We start from the raw sequence: 16,337 nt of genomic DNA, 5'->3' as shown, positions 1-16,337 counted from the left end.
AGCTACTATTTAAGATTTTCTATAACCCCGCTCTGATATCAATTGAAATTAGGAATAGCTTCCATATTCTTTAAGCTTTCTTACTTTGCCTTTCTTTGGCTCTTTTGACTTTAATATGCCTTGGCTTTCAACAACTCATTCATGTCCTCATATTCTTCAACAAGTAATTCATGCCTTGGCTCATTTAAGCTTCATTTGATCTTTGTGAGCACTTTGACCTTACTTCCATCATATTTGATCCTTGTGGGCACTTTAACCTTACTTTCACATGTATGAACCCTAAAATATCATTACTTACACAAATACATTAAATTTCACTTATTTGTTAGCATCAAAACAAGATAACAAGATTTTAAGCCTTGTAAGGCCAACATCCAAGTTATTATCCTTGGGCTCCATTCTGAAAACAGAATAGGAATCAGTTAGAATTCCTATATAGTACGCAGTTATCACAATCATAGACTTAATCATGACAACTATTACTCTCACAGGTCCAAGTCTGTCCCGTCAGACACGAATCCATCAATGGTCTGCCCTGCCTTTGCTGGAATCGTCATTCCAAAAAAAACACGGAATACTGCTGACACATCCCGATCTAGCAACAGTACAACCCTCGATCAACACTACCCATTTCCTACATCCTATACTCTGGTATGTACACATCAATACTCCTAACCAAGTCTACAAGACCTAACAACCTAGTTAGCTCTAATACCAAGTTGTCACACCCCGAACCCGAAAATGGGACCCAGGGGTGAATTTGAGTAACCTAACTTGTCTCTATATCAATTTAAATGTACATGATACAATACAAATAGAGGGTCCGACCCCGTGGGGTGAACAGATGCCCACACACATACATACATACAACCATCCAGACTCATCCATAATATGCAGCGAAATACGATCTTTTATATATAAATTGTATCATACCAAAGTATATACAAACTAGGATATACATTCCCATAATCACAACACATCCCCCCCTGTGTCTACAAAACCATCCCGACAACCTGGTTGCAAAACCCGTACCTAGGAGGTACTAGCAGTAGCTACGATACCCTTGCTCCCAGACGCTAGGATGCTACTTACGGCTACTTGAGGGACCTGAAAAACATTGATATATATTCGAGGTGAGACACCTCTTAGTAAGGGAGAAAGCAGGTTATATTAGTGTGTGGCATACCAGTGTTATTTTACATACTTCATAACACTATAAAAAGATACAATACAGTTGAAACATTTCTATACAGTTTCATACATATACATACAGTTCCAGTATTTTCACAAAAACCATTCCAGTACATACCAAACCCAAAACATACGGTCAGTGTCGTCACACTAGTTCGCAACTACACAAGGTCACCTCATCTTACAACGATTACATTGCTACATACGCAACTACGCTGCGACGATTGAGGCCCAATAGTGATTACATTGCTCTATACGTAACTACACAGGGTCACCTAGTCTCACATCGATTACATTGCTACACACGCAACTACAATGTGACAACTCAGGCCCAATAGTGATTACATTGCTACATACGAAACTACACAAGGTTACCTAGTCTCATAGCGATTACATTGCTACACACGCAACTACGAAGCGATGACCTATGCCCACAGTGATTACATTGCCACATATGCAACTACACAAGGTCACCGAGTCTCACCACGATTACATTGCCACATGCACAACTACACTGCGACAACTCAAGCTCACAATGATTACATTACTACATATGGTGTAGAACACACCCTTCGGTGACCAGCCGGAACATACTGGTGATATTTCACACCTCGGATATAGAACCGACCACTCTTGTGTAGTTAACCGATACATGGCTGTTTTACAAATCCCTGGAATCATTTTGGAACTCACGTCCCTATACATTTCAGCGTCCGGTAATTAGCCGTCACATAGCTGTTTTACAAATACCTGGAACAAATACATACATTCATAAATACCACACTTATTTGGTTTACGGAAAATCATATCATTTACAATTTCAAGTATACAGTTTATGAAAATATGGATTACAGTCACCTCAATAATACAGTTTTAGCATAACCAACAGTTTTCCAAACAAAGTAGAGATAATACCTGAAATTCCCGATTTTCCTCGAAAACTGTAACCCAAAAATCCCACATTTTTACCTGATAGATTTCCCTAAATAAGTAGCCAAAACATACATACGATCGTAGCCTATAAGCTAACCGATCCTGATTTCAAAAATGGATTGATATAAACTGAATCTCCTTACCTTAACCCAAAATCCAACTACAAACTCAACGGTCCTTAAAACTATGAACCGAGACTCCGAAACCTACAAACCACAGTACATTACCGACTTACAATCCGTACTACTACTCATATACTGAATCAAAAACAAAAATTGAGCCTTACCTCGATTTTAGCCCGAAACCCAAAATCCTCCGAAACGTGATTCTGATCCACTAGAAACGTAGAGAATCCTTCACTGATCCTCGCAGTAACTTTGGATTTACGATTTCGGTGACAAACGGTGAGGCAATCGAGGAGAGAGAGAGAGAGAGAGAGAGAGAGAGAGAGAGCTTCCAATCTTAGAGAGGGAGAGAGAAAAAACCATAACTTAGCAAAGAAGAAACCACAAATATCCTTTTAAAGAACTTTGACCCAGGGGATTTCGTCGACGAATTGGTGTTCCTCATCGACGAAGTCTTCAGGGATTTCATCGATGAGAAAGAAATTTCGTCGACGAATCCTGATATTTCCAACTTCTGCTTCTCGACTTTTCCTCGTCGACGAATTCTTCACTAGCTTCGTCGATGAATTATAGCCTCATCTACGAAATCTGTACAATTCTATTTTTATCCCCTCTTTTACATAATAAACTCACATCTCACGGTTCGGGTTCTTACAATAATACTATGAACCTCTTCACAGATTTGGTGGCATATAACCTTTTTATTTGTTTTTTTTTCTTACCTCTTTCTGACTTATATGATTTTTTTCACTATTTATGTGTGTCTGGTTTCAAAATAATTGTGGTCATTTGGTTTGAAATAAATACATTATGGATTCTGATTCTGATAGTTACAATTTATCACTTGAGTTAGCATCAATATCACTTGATTCAGAGTGTGAATATTCATCTGAAACTTGTAGCATCATGGCTAGGAATGAGAACATGCAGGGGGGTAATCCGAATAGAACACATAGAGAATATTTGCATCCTGGTATGACCACCACCCCATTATGCATCATTACAGCTTTGAATGCTCACAATTTTAATTTTAAACCTGGAATGATACTGTTGTTGTCATATTTTCATGGGATGGAGTCTGAAAATCCTTATTTGCATTTTAAGGAATTTTAGGAAGTATGCTCTATATTTTTAAATCAAAATTTCACTGAAGATATGATCAGATTGAAACTGTTTCCTTTTTCTCTTAAGGATAAAGAAAAAATATGGTTAAATGCACTAAGACCAAGGTCCGTTGGCACATGGTAAGAAATGCAAACTGAATTCTTGAAAAAGTTTTTTCCAGTGCAATGAACTAATGCTTTAAAAAGACAAATCATGAATTTTAAGGAATCTAAATTTTTTATCAATGTTGAGAAAGGTTCAAAGATCTTTTAAATGCTTGTCCACACCATGGTTATAAGGATTGGCGTATTATTAGTTTTTTATGTGAAACTTTGATACCCAAGATGCACCAATTTGTCGAAACCATGTGTAATGGAGAATTTTTTAATAAGGAACCTGAAGAAGCATTTGTTTTTTTTTTTTTTTATTTGGCTAAAAATGCTCAATCTTGGGACACTTCTTGTGCTTATGATCGAACTGGACCATTGAGGAGCATAAGTGGGGGTCAGTATACTTTGAATGAGGAAGATGATTTGCACGCTAAATTTGCTTTACTGTCAAAGAAATTAGAAGCAATTGAGTTAAAGAAAGTGCATGCAATTCAAGGCATTCCAAAGCAAGAAAAATGTAATATTTTTGTAGATGATTGTCATGAGACATCCAAATGCCCCATTATTCCAGCTTTTAAAAAAGTTTTGTTTGATTCTTCTCACCTCATTAATATGACTTCTCAGCCTTTTTCTGCACAATATTCTAACACTTATAATGCAGGTTGGAGAAATCATCCCAATTTCAACTGGAGAAATGATCAGCACATGAATTCAGCATATCCCAAAGCTGGCATATCTCAATATTCAGTTCCTACTCAACAAAATGCACCACCCCCAGCCCTCAGGAAACCTATAGATGATCCACTTTAACAAATGGCCTCTACTCTTCAATAGTTCATGCAGAGTCAAACCACCATCAATAACCAAACTTCTCGAGCGATCAATGACATAAGAACTAATTTGACTAGGCTAAACATAACATTGAGCACACAAGAGAAAGGCAAATTCTCATCTCAACCCCAACCAAATCCTCAAGTGCAGGATGCAACCATGGAGCCTTCATCCTCTACCAGAGCCAATGTCTAGACTTGCAAGGCCATAAAAACTCTCCGCAGTGGTAAGGTGATTGGTACATCAGATAAAGAAGCTGATTAGAATGGTGAAAGTTCCACTTCCAAAGAACAAGGTAAAAATTATGATTTTGGTGTTTTTGAAAAACCAAAGGTAACTATTCCAACACCTTTTCCTCAAAGATTAGTTCCACTGCACAAAGATAAACATCTTGCTGAGATCTTAGGAATTTTAGACAAGTGCACATTAACATTCCTCTTCTTGATGCCATTCAGCAAATCCCAACATATGCAAAATTTTTGAAGGATTTGTGTACAATCAAGGGGAAGCTTAATGTGCAAAAGAAGGCATTTCTCACAGAACAAGTTAGTATAATTATCTAGTCCAATACTCCTCCAAAATACAAGGATCCAGGTTCTCCAAAAATAACTTGTTTCATAAGAAGCTCAAAAATGGGACATGCGTTACTAGACCTAGGTTCTAGTGCGAATTTGCTTCCTTGCAGCACTTATGAGCAACTGGGATTAGGAAAGTTGAAATCAACTTCTATCATTTTACATTTGGTTGATTATTCAATTAAAAAGCCTAAGGGAGTTGTGGAAGATTTGTTGGTGCAAGAAGAACAATTTTATTATCTTGTTGATTTTGTGCTACTAGATGTTCAATTAATTCCTAACTCTATTTTTCAAGCACCTGTCATTTTAGGGAGCCCATTTTTGGCTACCTCCAATGCTTTGATAAATTGTCGAAGTGGTATCCTTAAATTGACTTTTGGGAATATGACATTGGAACTAATTATGTTTAAAACTTGCAGGCAACTCCAAAACTTGGAAGATGTTAGGAAGTGAACTTTTTGGAATCCCTACTTGATAAAGATTTTTTCTTATTAGAGTAAGAAATTCAATTGGAACATGTTTTTTCTGATACCTAGAGAGTATTGATTTATTTGAGGCTAATTTTTGTGCAGGTAACAAAACAGACTCGATGTGGCAACTCAAATTTGGAGACCTACCACTTACATCCTTAAACTTGCAACAATCAGATAAAATTCCTCCCGAGCCTCCAGACATACTGTGATGTTTTAATTTCCTTTATTTCATTTTGCTTTATTTTTTTTTTATTTTTAGTTTATTTGTAGGTACATTTTCTTTTAGTTTTATTTTTTTTGTTCTTTACTTCTCTACCTAGGTACTCTTCTATTTCTCTCATTATCACTCTTTTGCTTTTCTTTTTAATCATTGAGGACAATGCTACATTTTAGTTGGGGGGTGTGATTAGAAATTATTTTTCCTATCTGCATGCCTTAGATACATGTTACTCCGCTTTGGGGAAGTGCAGGTAATGAGTTCAATGCATATTAAATTCCTTATTATTGAATTTTATATGCTTGATTTTTTTTTTTAGCTCATGGAACATGTAAAATATAGTGCAAATCAAAGTTTAGATCGAAAGGGGCATTTATCCATTTCACTTAGTTTCAACCAAGGGAAATATGTTAAAAGTTTTGCTAAAACACACACAACACAAGTTAGAATACTTAGAAAGACTACCTTGGGTCATTATTTGTTGATTTATACTTTGATTATTTGAGACTCTAATTAACCATGTCCTAATGGTTTAGAAAAAAAAAAATCTAAAGCGAATTAAAATCGAAAACAAGCCAGGGATCAAATGAAAAAAAAAATGAAAAAAAAAAGAAAGAAGAAAAATAAAGGAAAACATTTGTGTATTGGAAAAGACTACCTATTATTGAGGTCCTAACAAAATCAGAAAGTAAGTGTCTTCTAAAGTGTAATAGTGTGAAAGCCACCATTGTACATTTGTGTGCTGGAAAAGGCTACCTATTATCGGGTTCCTTACTAAATAAGAAAATAGGTGTCTTCTAAAGTGTAATAGTGTAAAAGTCGTCACTACAATGGTTTTGAATTCGAGTAAGATCATGTGGTTATCTCAGATTAGTTGTTGTGATTGAAGTTGTTAATGCCTCTTGGTAGTCAATCTTGGAATTCTTGTCTTATTCCTATGCATGTGAACTTTGTTACATTCAATTACTTTGGTTGATTAACTAAATGGTGTATAAATCTCTTAGTTGATACTAAATTTAGATTAATCTATTTCCTGTGTTCCTAAACTCAAAAAGTTTAGTTCATGGCATGTGATTTTCTAATATACAGGAATTATAGTTAACACTTCCCCTTGTATGAGTTCATTCATTTTATTTCCTAGAGACTAGCAAAACGCTAGTTGAGGGGTGTAATTAAGTGTCAAATATTGCATAATTAGGTATTCAAAAGTGTATTAAGTATTGCAAATTAGATTAAAAGTCCAAGTTATGCACATTATTTTAAATAGAGCTCAATTTAAAACATTAGGATTTTTATTCTATTTTCGCCTATAAAATTACGAGCACTTGTGTTTAATTATTGTAGGGTATTTTCGAGAATTAAAAAGGAAACAAAAGGGAATCAAGAGAGAGTCGTGAAGCATGCACAGTATAAAGAAAAGGGCAACAAAGGTAATGCATGGCCCATGCACATTATTTAGGAATGTGGGCCATGCACAGGAAAGCAAGAATTTATCCAAGTTGAATTTGAAATAAAAAGGGGTGCATGGCCATGCAAATTGGTGAGGCATGCAAAAGGAAAAGTGAATTGCATGGGCCATGCAATTGCAATGGAGATGAATTAAATGCAGCCCATGCAATTGAAATGAAGAAGAATCAAATGCAGCCCATGCAGTTGAATAAGTCATGCAAAAATTGAATTCAACATTGCATAAAAGTTGGGCCGTGAGGAAGCAATAGGGCTGGTTCGGCCAAGGGACCCATGCGCAGATGGAAACACACGTGCAGCCATAGGTTTTTGGGGGAGAAAAAAAAAGCAAGAAAAAAGGGAGAATAGGGTTTAAACAAAAAGGGGAGTCATGAGGGCACACTGGGGCTGGCCGTGCGCAGCACAATGGCTATGAAGGATAGCAGCTTGCTGCGGCCAAGCTGGATTTTTCCCACTTTTATTTTCTTTTCTCTCTTCCTTTGTTCTTTATTTTTATTGTCCATTTATTTTGTTTCTTTGAATGATTTATTGTTGGTTTACTTTGTTCCAAAAATTTCGAATTGCAAACATCTTAGACTAGATTTTATCTTAGACGTGAAAGCACAACTAATACTTGAACTCATATTATTTGAATTTGTTATACAATCTGTTGTGTATTTTGCATTATATTGAAATTTTAGGTTTGAATGTTATATTATCCGGTCATGATCTCCAAGAATAGGTAAGTGATTGAGAGAAGATGAACTTAAAGGAATATCCATTAGCAAATCGGAAACGGGCAAAACTTGCGTCTCAAGTGTTTAATTAATTGTTTCTTTTAATTGCAATTTAATTTCTATGCATTCCCTTTGAGTTGTTTAGTTTTTGGTAAATTTAGATTCTTAAATTCATCTTCATCTTCATCTTCAGATCCTACTTGTGCATGGACCTCATTATTTTTATCTTTTTTTTTCCTAATCATTGTTTTAACTTGTTAGTTAATTATTCATTTTAGGAATTCCCATCACCATAAATAATAATTTGATTTCTTGGTTTATAATTGAAACGTTAATGCTTGCATACTTCCTATTGTCCCCGTGAATTCGATCTTGGGACTCACCTTTGTATATTACTTTGACATCTTCTGCATTTAGAAGTCAATAAAATTAGTTGATCAAGAGAGCATTTGGAAAATCGCATGAGGGGACTTGAGCAAAGTCATGAGGAGATATGTGAGGATGGTCAGGAGATTAAAGATCAAATGAATAAGTTAATTGAGATGTTCACTACTATGAGCAAGGGGAAAGCTACGCAATCTCGAAAACTCGTTGTTAAAGATGATCCTCTATTTTCACCAGGGTTTAGGCCTATTAGTGAGCATCTGTCATCACAACTGGTGATTTTGACAACAACCTTGGGACCAAGCTTGCACCCATTTAATCCAAAAGCATCTGTCTCGGGTTTCCAACTGATGGGGAATATTTAAGCACCACCTATCATAATTCCTGAAGAAAAGGGAATAACCAAGGAAGAAATTAAAGAAGAGACCCCTAGCCTAGAGGTAAACCATAGGTATAAAGTATTGGAGAAGCGCTTTTGAGCTGTGGAGGGTACAAATGTGTTTGGATCAATGAATGCGTTTGATCTATGTTTGGTGCTTAATGTGGTTCTACCTCCAAAGTTCAAAGTCCCAAAATTTGAGAAGTTTAGCGAGTCCAAATGTCTATTAAATCATATGAAGATGTACTGTCAGAAAATGGCAGCATATTTCGATAATAACAAACTGCTTATTCATTATTCCAAGATAGTTTGACTGGGATAGCTATGAGACGGTATATCCAACATGACCATACAAAGATCCACACCTAAAAGGATCTAGCTCATGCTTTTATTACCCATTATAGGCAAATGATTGAGATGGCTCCCGACAAGTTGACTTTGCAGAATATGGAGAAGAAGATGAGGGAATCATTTAAAGAATATGCTTACCAATGGAGAGAAATGGTAGCATAGGTTCATCCTTCAGTTGAGGATAGGGAAGTAATTTCTTTATTTGTCAATGTCGCGACATCCTGGTGTCGGAGCCTCGGAAGGCAAGGGAAATAATATATGATTTTTTGAAAATTTTGAATTGTGGAGTCACCACTAACCTATTTTTCCTTGGTGCGGTTAAAACACCTAATTACTACTCATTTGATTGGTGACTATACTAAACCTAGGAAAAGGAACCAATAGTCTCAGTCTGCGTATACCAAAAATGAGATCGGAGTTTGGTTATACGAGGGGAAGGTATTCGCACCCCTCATACACCCGTTCTATGAATGGTACCTAATTAATTAAGAATTATCCCTAAATGGAATTTAATAACCTTTTAATTAACTCCTTTTAAAATAAATAAACAAATAAATGAATAAATGTACAAAATTAACAAGAATTAGAAAATCTGGTGGCAACTTAGGATTGTCTAATAAGACCTCAAAAAGAGGGGATCTTGTTAGAAAAATCCCCCCTCAGAGCCAATACAAGTGAGATCTAAAAATACCCCATTGCCTTTTTTTTAAATCATAGAGACACGCCCCAATAAAAATCCAAAAAAAAATCATCAAAATATTCTTAAAAATTATTCCCATATTTGATAGAAAATTTTCTAGAATTTTTTTAAGTATTTTTCCAAAATTGTCTGTGTTTTTTGGTAAGCATAGTAACCATTTACAAAATGGGTGTTTTAGGGTGCTAATTCTTTAAATTTCAATAAAAATGGATGTATAGTATTACCTGTCCTATTCACAAAAGCACTCCCAAACCTAATATCTTTCCAAAAAGGTTTTCCTTTATTTTTCCTTTTCAAAAATAAAATAAAGTGGTGACTTCGCTTTATAAAATAAAATGACAAGTTAGGAAACCAATGGTTTTGTTGTCTATACTTGGTTGATTTGTTAATGGCCACCAAAATGTTGGCTACCCAAACATGTGTTCAAAACCCGATGTTTACAACTTTGGTGACTCCGCTAGGGACATTTGAGAGTCAAGCCACCTCCTATGTGATTGTGTTCATTTTTTTTGTGATTATGATGAGTTTATGTGTTCTTGTTCTTGTATTGTGTATGTACGTCATTGTGAAATGATAGGTAATAATGTATACACCTTTGCCATGTTCGTGCATTTGCATATTCATAACTACTCCTATTCACATATCCTCACTACAACGCACAAGTCCCATACCCGAACTTTATACCTTGTAAGATAATATTAGAGAAGGAAGAAGTAATAAGGCCCTTCGTGGAGCTTGGTTTCCCATATAGGCCTTATGAAAATTTCTTCACTAAGTTTGTTCTCTTTATAGACAATCCGGGAGCCTTTACAGTTGTGATATGTAAAGCCAATCCATACACTAGAAAACTTTATCTTATACCCTAGAATAGAGCTTTTACCCGGAGTTTGGAAATAAACAAAAATGCTAAGACATGAAGTCATTCATGTGTTTTGTAACTTTTTCCATAAAATAACTCGTTTTTTCCTTGCTACTTGCTAATAACTCCCTAATGCCTAATTTTTCAATCTTAAATTGTGTTTTGAAACTTGCATTCTAACCCCTTTCAAGAAGAATTTTTTTTTTTTTTAAAAAGCATAATTTTGAGCTTATTTGCATATAAAGATTTGAATTTACACAATTTGTGCTAATCTTTGTTTGCTGCAAAAAAGAAAAGGAATCATTAAGGTCAAGCATATCATATAATTCCCTAAATAGAGCAAAATTCAAAGAAGCATTCTCAGTCACATCTCCAAATACAAATAGGCAATCCAGTTGAAGAAATCCTCAATGCAAGGAGGTATCAGTGCCAAAAGTTTAAAGCTTCAACAAGCTCAAGCATGCATCTGAGCCTGTTAAAGCAGAAGAATTTGTTGGTAAAGGCATGAAGACAACTCGCCACTAAAAATGGACATCTAGAAAATGCCTCGTTGACTTTCTTACCTTAAAATGTTTGTATCATCTCAGGTCGTGCAAGGTGCACATAAGCCATATTCCTTTTAAGTATTCCAGGTTGTGCAAGATGCATGTAAGTCCTGTCCCTTTTCAACAATTGTAGGTTGCGCAAGATGCATACAACTCCTGTCCCCTTTTCAATTATCTCGACTTGTGCAAGGTGCACGTAAGTTCCGCTCCTTTTAAGTACTCCAAGCAGTGCAATGCACATATAAATCCTGCTCCCCTTCAACTATTTTAGGTCATGCAAGAAGCATGTTGATTTAGGTGTAATCCCAAGAGGGGGGGGTGAATTGGGTATTTTAAAAAAAAATTCAAACTTATTTACCAATTAATCCCTATGTCTAAATTCAACCAATTACTTATCAAGTTTGCTTAAAATTATTCAACAAACATACATGCCATGTAAATAATGAAATGTAGTGCAGAAAGTAAAGAGATAAGGGAAGAGACAATGCAAACACAATTTTTACGAGGTTCAGCCAACTCGACCTATGTCATTGCCTTGAGCAACCCACTCAAGGATTCCACTATAATCCCTAGTCCTTAAATTGGGACGGAGTTTCCCTTACAATCCGCTGCTTACAAGAGGTACAACTCCCTCTTACTCCTTTGCTTACAAGAGATACAACTCTCTCCTCACACCCGATTCACAGCCCGAACCGTGATTACAATCAAATCTGTAATACACACAAAATTGCTTCCAAACAAAGCTAGTGAGTACAATTCAAATTCCTAATATATTACCATGTGATGAAATTTGAAGCTCAGAACGTATGAAACAATACAATTGTTTATGAATGATATCTTTCGACACACAAATCCTTTTTTATCAAATCTCCCAAAAATATTTATATAACTCAATGCTTTTGAGAACTTAGGTTAAATCTTTGAATACAAAAACAACTTTGAAGATTGTAAAGATTTTAAACACATTTTGTCAAAAACAATATTTCTTTCAAGATTTCAATCTCAATGTGATCCTGGTAATATTTGACTTAATGTATATATAAGTATCTATATGATGAGAATACCAAAGATCAACAAACATAATATATGATTTTAAGAAAATATCCTTCAATATATATATATATATATGCACTTCTACGGATATCTAATCAAATAGTTTAGAAATATTCAAAACATCAAGTCTTTAACTAAGAACACACTTGAATGTTACTTTTTGATCAATGGCCTAATAAAAACTTTCTCAATTATTGAACTAGTTAAAAACAATCTTTATATGAATGTGAAAACTCAATATCAAACTTCTCTAAAGATATTCAAAAACAGATGTTGATATGAGAATCTCTTGATAAAACTAAGTGGATTAACCAAACCTCAATACCAATTTGAAGGCAAGATGATTGCTAGATTTTCTTTTGTAAATCGAGGTAGCCTCAGCTTAGATTCGGCTTAAGAACTTTAAAATCCTAATCTAAAGTTTCAGCAGTATATTCCAATTGAGCTAAACGTGCAAATCTCCTCAAGTGAATGCCAAAGGTTTGTTCTTGCGTATTCTCATTTATCTCTCACTTTGCATTAGGGTTTAGATGATGTATATATAGGTGCTCTACCTTTGGAATCAATCTTGACCATTGGATTAAGAAATATCTTGCGATTTCTCTTAATAAAAATTAAATTTTTAAGTTTTTCTACAAGTTCAGATGACTGAGTTCAAGGGCCCAGACAACTGAAGTTTTTTTAAGCTTTTAAAAATAACTTGGACACAGGGTCATACGACTGAGGTTGGGGCTTAGACGACTTAAGTGTTGGGTTCAGATGATTGAACTGTGAGTTTAGTCTTCTGAGGTGCTTCTGCCAGATTCTAAGTTTCACCATAAATTCTTCAAATGACTGAACTTAATCTTCGGTCTTCTAAAGAAATTCTTCAGACGACTGAGGTTAACTTCGGTCTTCTGAAGTTCCCAATTCGTGGATTTTCTCTTTTAGTTTGAAAAATTTGTTTTTCTTTCTTTCTTGGCTCTTTTATAAAAATATTTTCCAGGGTTTTGACATTATTTCTAAGTCCATGAATGTTCCCTAATGATGTTCATGAAATGCATGAGTCCTAAGGTCATTCTAAGGTAAGATTTGAGCCTCAAATTAAATCATATGAAAATGTAAATACATAAGGTCTAAGTACCCATTCCTATGACGCTCTTGAACTTGTCGCTTGCATCTTCATTTTTGTACTCTTTGAGTTGCATGAGTTGTGCCAAGATATGCATGTTTTCATTTTCATGGCTTCCATGACTTGTTATCCTTCCGTGCATGTTATATATATAGTTCATGTTCACAATCTCAATGCACGGATAAAATACCAAGTGATTTGTCATTATCAAAAATCGGATTGGAATCGTAAAGTCAACAATCTCACCCTTTTTGATGATGGCAAATACATGAGCAAAAAAAATAGATAATGGGTTACGCCTGACAAGGCTCCATCTCAAATAATGCATTAAATATTCAATAAACGAAATATGCTCATGTACATACACGCGTTGTTCACCCTGATTCTTCTCCTATAGCTTGAATTTGCTCCTGACTTTTCAACAATTTTTTTTTTTCTATTATTATCCTTCTCCCCCTTTGTATAACATCAATAACAGTTTTTGCTCATTCTTCTCCCCTTTTTGACATCAACAAAAAGGTGTACACTAATAGTGCATGAGTGGACTTAACCTTATGTCTTTCTCCCCTTTGAAACCTTAAAGTTTTAAGCTTGTTCAACTATCAGATTTGACCAAAAAAATACTTCTTCCCTTTTTATATCAACCATCCCCCTTGTTAATGCATACATCTGTGTTGTGGAATGTAAATTGCATTGTGAACATACACAGTGTGTCAAATTTCAAAGATTATGTGAGAATACTAAATGTTAATTAATGTGATACCAAATCTTTACATCGTAAAACAGCGATATCAAATGTTGAATCAATTAGCTAACCATGAGACTTTTAACAAATTGTAAATGTTAAGTGACATTGCCCCCCATGAATTATGTTATCTAATGTAATTCTAGGCAACCTCTCGACTATGCATCAGACCTAATTCACGCCTAATTTGAATCAATCTATCTTCTGCAAGTGGTTTCATGGATATATCTGCTCATTGTTCATCCGTGCATACAAACTCAAGTGTCACATCCCCTTTTTGCACATGATCACAAAGAAAATTGTGTCGTATCTCTATATGCTTAGTTCGTGAATGTAATATGGGATTCTTTGAGATGTTTATTGCACTCATATTATCGCATATTATAGGGATTGTTTCATAACTTAATCCAAAATCCTTCAATTGTTGCTTTATGTATAGCGTTTGAACACAACAACTACCTGCCACTATGTATTCGACCTCAACTGTGGAAAGAACTACTAAATTTTGTTTCTTGGAAAACCAAGAGACTAATGAACGTCCTTAGAAATGACAAGTACCACTAGTGCTCTTCCTATCCACTTGCTTCCTGCAAAATCAGCATCTGAATAGTTGATAATCTCAAAAGTTGTGTACTTAGGATTCCATAATCCAATTTCCATAGTTCCTATTAGTTATCTAAGTATTCGTTTAAAACCTAGCAAATGTGACTTTTTTGGTGCAGAGTGAAATCTTGCGCACAAACACACGCTAAACATTATGTCTGGTCTACTTGTAGTCAGCTAAAGTATGCTACCTATCATTCCACGATAAAGTTTGACATCTACTGGTATACCTTGTTCATCTTTGTCTAATTTCAATGAAGCGCTTATAGGTGTACCTAGTATTTTTTCATCTTCCATATTAAACTTTTTGAGTAGATCTTTTATGTACTTCGATTGATTAATAAATATTCCATGTTTTTCTTGTTTGATCTGAAGTCTTAGAAAGAATGTAGTTCACCCATCATGCTCATCTCAAACTCATTTTGCATAGTATTGACAAATTTATTACACAATTCTTTATTCGTAGCTCCAAATATGATATCATCTACATAAACTTGGACTAGGAGAATATCATCTTTCTTAGTCTTTATTAACAGAGTTATATCTATCTTTCCTCTTATAAATCCATTTTCTAGTAGAAAACAACTTATAGCCTTGCATACGAAGCTCTAGGAGCTTGCTTTAAACCATACAAGGCTTTTGTCAGTCTATAGACGTGATCTGGATTCTTATGATTTTCAAAACCTAGGAGTTGTTCTATATACACTTCTTCACTTATGTAGCCATTTAAAAATGCGCTCTTGACGTCCATTTGATATAACTTGAAATCCTTAAAAGCTGCATATGCTAAAAGCATTCAAATGGCTTTTATTCTAGCTACAAGTGCAAAGGTTTCTTCAAAATCTATACCTTCTTCTTGGTTATATCCCTGAGCTACTAACTTGTCTTATTTCTCACAACTATCCCATGTTCATCCTTTTTATTCTTATATATTCATTTTGTTCCAATGATTGACTTATCCTCAAGTCTAGGAACTAACGTCCATACTTTGTGTCTCTCAAATTGATTTAACTCTTCTTGCATAGACAACACCCATGATTCATCCTCTATAACTTCACTCACATTCTTAGGTTCTTCTTGAGATAGAAATATAAAATGACTAATCATATTCCTAAGAGAGGATCAAGTGGCTACTCCACGTAATGGTTCACCTATTATTTGATCAATGGGATGATTCTTAATGTACTTCCATTCTTTAGGTGGTTCATTAACCTCATTTTCAATTTGATTAGTTTCAATGGATGGTTCCTTAATTTCACTTTTCTTTCCTGAATCATCTTTAATGGATAGTTCTTCAAATTCCTTGTTTATTTCAATTTCATCTTCATTAGGTCTTTTGGAGAAGGGATTTGACTCATCAAACACTACATGAATAGATTCTATAACCATCAATGTTCATTTGTTATATACTCTATAGGTTTTACTATTTAAGGCATTATACATGATCTGCTTAACTTAGGATTTTAATATTTAAGCATGGGTTAAGCAATAAGAATTATACGTTGAACAACAATGCTTTAATTCATTTGGAGGTGGATTTATTCTTCAAAATTGTGATTTTTGCTACTTATTGCAAGGATATTAGATTCCTGATATTTTAACAGTTAATCTCCCAACCTTTACTTTGAATACATCAAGATTTGCCTGCTATTCAATGTTTTAACATTTTACCCAATCATTACGATATAAAAGCATTAGGTAGTTAGATTGGATATATTGCTTAAAGAATCATATTGACTTAACTTTCTCGTAGGATTTTTAGTATAATAACAGTGTAGAAGATAGACATACTAAGATTTACATTCTAAGCATATACTAATCCCAAGCCTATTAGTCATCACAACCCTATAACTAGTCCTAAGAAC

Source organism: Malania oleifera, chromosome 10 (genome assembly GCF_029873635.1).
Source record: "Malania oleifera isolate guangnan ecotype guangnan chromosome 10, ASM2987363v1, whole genome shotgun sequence".
Taxonomy (NCBI): domain Eukaryota; kingdom Viridiplantae; phylum Streptophyta; class Magnoliopsida; order Santalales; family Ximeniaceae; genus Malania; species Malania oleifera.
This window is presented reverse-complemented; position numbering follows the sequence as displayed.